A 7,483-nucleotide genomic window follows, 5' to 3' on the forward strand; every position below is an offset into this window, starting at 1 on the left:
GGTCCATAGCAGTAGCTAGATGGTTGTCTTCTCCCCATTGTGCTATCATTGTCGGATCTTGTGAGCTGCCTAACATGATCAAGATCATCTATCTGTAATTCTATATGTTGCGTTTGTTGGGATCCAATGAATAGAGAATACTTGTTATGTTGATTATCAAAGTTATGCTATGTGTTGTTTATGATCTTGCATGCTCTCCGTTACTAGTAGATGCTCTGGCCAAGTAGATGCTTGTAACTCCAAGAGGGAGTACTTATGCTCGATAGTGGGTTCATGCTGCATTGACACAGGGACGATGTGAGAAAGTTCTATGGTTTTGTTGTGCTGTTGCCACTAGGGATAAAACATTAGTGCTATGTTCAAGGATGTAGTCACTAGTTAAATTACGCACCATACTTAATGCAATTGTCTGTTGTTAGCAACTTAATACGGAGGGGTTCGGATGATAACTTTGAAGGTGGACTTTTTAGGCATAGATGCAGTTGGATGACGGTCTATGTACTTTGTCGTAATGCCCAATTAAATCTCACTATACTCATCATGATATGTATGTGCATGGTCATGCTCTCTTTATTTGTCAATTGCCCAACTGTAATTTGTTCACCCAACATGCTGTTTGTCTTATGGGAGAGACACCTCTAGTGAACTGTGGACCCCGGTCCAATTCTCTTTACTGAAATACAATCTACTGCAATACTGTTCTACTGTTTTCTGCAAACAATCATCTTCCACACAATACGGTTAACTCTTTGTTACAGCAAGCCGGTGAGATTGACAACCTCACAGTTTCGTTGGGGCAAAGTATTTTGGTTGTGTTGTGCAGGTTCCACGTTGGCGCCGGAATCACTGGTGTTGCGCCGCACTACATCTCGCCGCCGTCAACCTTCAACGTGCTTCTTGACTCCTACTGGTCCGATTAAACCTTGGTTTCTTACTGAGGGAAACTTGCCGCTGTGCGCATCACACCTTTCTCTTGGGGTTCCCAACGGATGTGCCAACCACACGCATCAGATTCCCAGTCCCAAATTAATTAACCTAAATAGACACTCCTCCATGGTATGTGATTTATTGGACGGCACCCGAAGGATTCGGTTAGCCATGGCTTGAGAAAGCAAAGGTGTGACGCCCCGAAACCGGTACCATGAGGATTCCAGCGATCCCGCCGAAATCCGCATGATATCGATCCAGAGACGCCCCCCGACACGACGTGCGCGACGAATCACACACGTGATGCCAGAGGAATTAACACGAGTGGTAACATTACAACAGGATTACAATAGAGCCCACAAGATACATATATATTACAAGAACGACTCCAACGAGTCAAGATACAAATATACAATACAAAGATCTGAATCATACAAAAGATCGAATGCGTCCGAGTACGGACAAGATACAAATTGGACTAAGAGTCCTGAAGATAACCAGTGGCGTCCATAACCCTGCCCAGGCCAAGCCGGAAGGGTAACCTTGCTAACGTCGTCATCTCGTACCTGTCAAAGTCGGGCCATCGGTTGCCGACAAAAGGGGGAGGAGACAAAAAGAAAGGAAGGCGAGGGTAAGTACCATTGGCACGTACTTGCGAGACAAGACCAGCTATGCTCGCTGGTGGGCGGTATAAACTTCACCCGGCTATATGTGGAGTTTAGCGGCAGCAAAGCTACTATCCAATAGAGACACGCTACAACATCCGTCTACTCAGAGAAGATAAGAGAGCGTACAAGGTAACAGATAAATACTACACAAACATAACCCAGCCGATTACACATATCCCCTCCAACAATTGCGAAGAGGCAATGTAAAAGGCACTCAACGGTGGACAAGTTTTATTAGGTATCGGTTGTAGTAATGCTATATTACTAATCAAGTTATTAGCAGATTATTATCAACAACATAAAGGTGTAAGTTGTTCTATGATCAAGCCATACAATTCCAAGTCGTCCATAACCGCGGACACGGCTTATCGATAAGATGTACACCCTGCAGGGGTTGCCCAAATGTAACCATACGCATGCTCGAACCCACTTACTACAGGTGGAGTCTCACATCAAGACCGTTCCCAATGCAAGAGAAAATTTAAGGGGAGCCACCCCACTAAGCTACCCGTGACGAAGTTCGGCCGTACTCCGATACGGACCCAGAGGTTTGTGCCAACGGCTAAGCTAAGTGTGAACAACCTGCTGTCGCTAATCGTTCCACGAGATGAGTACAGTACAGAAATAAACACCCGAAGGCAACAAGAAGTAAATCGTGCATCGTGCATATGAGCAAATAAAACCAAGGTTGTGGCTCCCAATAAACAGACTCGAGGAAAGGTAGTGGGTGATGGGGGTCCCACTCCCCCACGTACGGGTAGAGCGCTCAATCTCGGAACAGATAACAAGAACTCGGGTCCTAGGGGACATTAGCGAGTCAAAGTTCCGATGCTTTCGCAAAGGGGCTCACAGATGCCTCTGCTTACAATTTTAGTTGTTAACAATAAAATAAAGTGTGATTATCTCCAACAAAAGATATAGCATGTGATAACCTCCCAACAAGATATCCCGAACATCTCGAGATATCAACAAGACCCTAAACTCGCCTACGACTCGCAAAGCTGGCAAACAACAAACAATAGGTAGGGCGAGGAGGTGTATCTCGGACATATAGGTAACAGGTGGATAGGACACGTGACACAACAGAATCGCAACATAAGGATAGCAATAGATCAAAAGAGCATGTAAAAGTAAAATAGGTGAAGGGTGGGCTACTTTGTGGAAAGCTGCAGAAGAACTTGTCGGAGAACTCGTCGTATCTCACATCAACACCTCGTGATCCTATCCGTGAAGAAGCAAATGCTGGAACAAACAACGTATGCAAGTCTTACTACTACGGATAAAGAAGATCCAGCATGCTCAAGATGATATGCATGACATGGCAAGATGGTGCAATGCAATTATCCAAATTAAGCGGGATCGGAACCCGGACAAACAAATTAGGTTGGAGTTGCATTTTCTACTGACAAATTTAAGGGTGGATTAGCATAGCAAACATGGCAGGGGTGTGCTACATCAAAGTTAAATGGAACCGGGACAACATATATATAATATCCCACATATTCCATATGTTCCATATTAGGTGGTAATGCAAACTAGCACGAAATTATATGATTCATGATGCAACAGCAAGCATGGATGGTATAATCATGTTCATCACATTTTTCTGATCAAAATTCATATACAACACTTTTAATTTTGAGTTACCAATTAAAAGTTATTAGCAGATTAGTTTTTATTAGTTAAAATAGAAAAACAAGATTAATTTAATTAGGAAAAAGGACCCGAACGAAAATACTGACAGGAGAAGGACTGCGGGTTAGTTCCCAGGAGATCTAGGGGGTTTTGTTGGAAAGCTGTCACGAGGCAAGGACTGCGGGTTGATGAAAAGAAAGCTGCAGGGCTTGAACGCAAAAGACCAGATCCGATCGGATGCGGAGGGTTTTCTCACCGAGAGGAGGGCCTAGCCTCGGACGGCGACAGGTGGGGCCAAGGGGGTCGACGTGGATGCCACGCTGGCGAACCATGCGCGCACGCCCATGAGGTGTTCGACGCGGAGCGCGTTCCGAAGTGGGCGGTCACCGCGGGCGGCGACGAAAAGAGCGGCGTTGCAGGGCCTCCCCGGATGCGTGCGGGTGTGCGCCGGGTGGGCCTCGCCGGCGCGGGTCAGGAGGAGGCGGTGCCGTTGACGGCGGTCGCCGGAGAGCTCGCCGGCGTCGACACCTGCGGCGAAACGACGACGGTCACCAAGGGGGGCGATGTTCCAGAGAGGGAGGAAGAGCGGGAAGAGGCTCAGGAGAACGAGGACTTCACCAGCGAGCTTACGGTGCGGTCGCCGGAGGCCGGGGAAGAGCGTGGCGGCCGGAATCGGCGAGAAACCGCGCCAGAGACGGAGAAGGGAACGGCGAACTACGCTCGATTTACTGGATGCCGGCTCGATTCCTTGCACTAGGTTGAAGAGGAGGACAAGGCGCGTCGAACGGTGGCGTTGGCTTGGCGCGGGGAGGCCGGAGACGACGAAACACCGTGGAGGAGCTCACGGTGGTGCTCACAGAGAAAGAGAAAAGGAGAAGAGGGTTGGCGGCGCCGAGGGGAGGAAGAGGGGAAGGCTAGGGTTTGCTTCTGCGCGGATGGGATTTAAGAGGGGAGGGAGGAGCAGGTGAAGGTGGGCGCGGTGGTTGGCGATGGAGGACCACAGGGTGCTCTCACGCGCCTCTCGTGTTCGCTTTTGGGGGAAGAAGACAAGAAGCGTAACGCTTCGCTTAGGAGGAAAGCGGGCCGAAGGAGCTGGGCTGGCTTGGGCCGCCGGGATGGGATTGGGTCCAGGGGAGAGAGAGGAAGAGTTGGGCCAGAAAAGAGAAAAAGGTCCAAGAAGGGGTTAGGGTGTTTTCTCCTTTAAAAACTGTTTGCAAACATGATTTGAACCAACTCAAATAAAAGTTTGAATTTCAATACAAAGGCGAATGTAAAGATAGAATAAGTTCCAAGTTTTATAATAAACATAATATATAGTTTTGTTATAAGGTTTTGTTAAAAGAATAGAAAAGGTGGTTTAATATAGAAACCATATGAGAGGGAAAATAAAATAATTTGGGTTTATAAAAATAATTTTATTTAGTAAAAACATGGATGAGATGATGCATGATGTCATGATGATGCATAAAAGAAAAGATCAAACACATCTAATAGGGGTACTACCCTGGGCCGTTACAATCGACACCACTAACAAGGAACCTCGCCCCGAGGTTCCTCCTCAAGGTACGGGGGAGAGAGGTGAACTATCGGATCTTCAGGCGACGTGTCGATCTCCTCGACACCACTAACAAGAATTCTTGCTCCATGCTGATCGGGCGACACCACTAACAAGAAGTCGTTCTTCCGCTGTTGATGATGCTGAGCTTCTGTCGGGATCCTCCGAAGATCGGACCTATAGGTGAGGGGCAAAGATCGTCCAACCCACGTAGATACCTAAGACTCAGAGAAACTCGGATAAGAGAGAAAACTCAAAACTCGTAAAGGTGAGAGGAGAAAGAATATAGATAAGGAGAAAAATCAGAGCTAATCAGATCTATCCAACGAGTTTTTAGAAAATAGTTTTGACACTAGACACAACGTCCGTTGGCAAGGTTATCCTACAGGCTGGACTAGTGGGGTACCGTCAACCTGGGCTCTGATACCAACTTGTGACGCCCCGAAACCGGTACCATGAGGATTCCAGCGATCCCGCCGAAATCCGCATGATATCGATCCAGAGACGCCCCCCGACACGACGTGCGCGACGAATCACACACGTGATGCCAGAGGAATTAACACGAGTGGTAACATTACAACAGGATTACAATAGAGCCCACAAGATACATATATATTACAAGAACGACTCCAACGAGGCAAGATACAAATATACAATACAAAGATCCGAATCATACAAAAGATCGAATGCGTCCGAGTACGGACAAGATACAAATTGGACTAAGAGTCCTGAAGATAACCAGTGGCGTCCATAACCCTGCCCAGGCCAAGCCGGAAGGGTAACCTTGCTAACGTCGTCATCTCGTACCTGTCAAAGTCGGGCCATCGGTTGCCGACAAAAGGGGGAGGAGACAAAAAGAAAGGAAGGCGAGGGTAAGTACCATTGGCACGTACTTGCGAGACAAGACCAGCTATGCTCGCTGGTGGGCGGTATAAACTTCACCCGGCTATATGTGGAGTTTAGCGGCAGCAAAGCTACTATCCAATAGAGACACGCTACAACATCCGTCTACTCAGAGAAGATAAGAGAGCGCACAAGGTAACAGATAAATACTACACAAACATAACCCAGCCGATTACACATATCCCCTCCAACAATTGCGAAGAGGCAATGTAAAAGGCACTCAACGGTGGACAAGTTTTATTAGGTATCGGTTGTAGTAATGCTATATTACTAATCAAGTTATTAGCAGATTATTATCAACAACATAAAGGTGTAAGTTGTTCTATGATCAAGCCATACAATTCCAAGTCGTCCATAACCGCGGACACGGCTTATCGATAAGATGTACACCCTGCAGGGGTTGCCCAAATGTAACCATACGCATGCTCGAACCCACTTACTACAGGTGGAGTCTCACATCAAGACCGTTCCCAATGCAAGAGAAAATTTAAGGGGAGCCACCCCACTAAGCTACCCGTGACGAAGTTCGGCCGTACTCCGATACGGACCCAGAGGTTTGTGCCAACGGCTAAGCTAAGTGTGAACAACCTGCTGTCGCTAATCGTTCCACGAGATGAGTACAGTACAGAAATAAACACCCGAAGGCAACAAGAAGTAAATCGTGCATCGTGCATATGAGCAAATAAAACCAAGGTTGTGGCTCCCAATAAACAGACTCGAGGAAAGGTAGTGGGTGATGGGGGTCCCACTCCCCCACGTACGGGTAGAGCGCTCAATCTCGGAACAGATAACAAGAACTCGGGTCCTAGGGGACATTAGCGAGTCAAAGTTCCGATGCTTTCGCAAAGGGGCTCACAGATGCCTCTGCTTACAATTTTAGTTGTTAACAATAAAATAAAGTGTGATTATCTCCAACAAAAGATATAGCATGTGATAACCTCCCAACAAGATATCCCGAACATCTCGAGATATCAACAAGACCCTAAACTCGCCTACGACTCGCAAAGCTGGCAAACAACAAACAATAGGTAGGGCGAGGAGGTGTATCTCGGACATATAGGTAACAGGTGGATAGGACACGTGACACAACAGAATCGCAACATAAGGATAGCAATAGATCAAAAGAGCATGTAAAAGTAAAATAGGTGAAGGGGTGGGCTCGCCTGTGGAAAGCTGCAGAAGAACTTGTCGGAGAACTCGTCGTATCTCACATCAACACCTCGTGATCCTATCCGTGAAGAAGCAAATGCTGGAACAAACAACGTATGCAAGTCTTACTACTACGGATAAAGAAGATCCAGCATGCTCAAGATGATATGCATGACATGGCAAGATGGTGCAATGCAATTATCCAAATTAAGCGGGATCGGAACCCGGACAAACAAATTAGGTTGGAGTTGCATTTTCTACTGACAAATTTAAGGGTGGATTAGCATAGCAAACATGGCAGGGGTGTGCTACATCAAAGTTAAATGGAACCGGGACAACATATATATAATATCCCACATATTCCATATGTTCCATATTAGGTGGTAATGCAAACTAGCACGAAATTATATGATTCATGATGCAACAGCAAGCATGGATGGTATAATCATGTTCATCACATTTTTCTGATCAAAATTCATATACAACACTTTTAATTTTGAGTTACCAATTAAAAGTTATTAGCAGATTAGTTTTTATTAGTTAAAATAGAAAAACAAGATTAATTTAATTAGGAAAAAGGACCCGAACGAAAATGCGACAGAGAAGGACTGCGGGTTAGTTCCCGGGAGATCTAGGGGTTTTGTTG

At 46.3% G+C, this 7,483-nt stretch overlaps 1 long non-coding RNA gene across 1 annotated transcript; it reads right to left on the reverse strand.

Annotated features, from left to right (window-relative positions):
• Window positions 1-5,370: 5,370 nt before the first annotated feature.
• LOC139830547 (uncharacterized) lies at window positions 5,371-7,240 on the reverse strand. Its single transcript, XR_011742968.1, has 2 exons — window positions 6,852-7,240; window positions 5,371-5,592 (listed from the first exon to the last, which is right to left on the reverse strand). It is a non-coding gene; the product is annotated as an uncharacterized lncRNA (long non-coding RNA).
• Window positions 7,241-7,483: the final 243 nt, after the last annotated feature.

The sequence above is a fragment of the Lolium perenne genome, chromosome 4, assembly GCF_019359855.2.
Source record: "Lolium perenne isolate Kyuss_39 chromosome 4, Kyuss_2.0, whole genome shotgun sequence".
NCBI classification, from domain to species: Eukaryota; Viridiplantae; Streptophyta; class Magnoliopsida; order Poales; family Poaceae; genus Lolium; species Lolium perenne.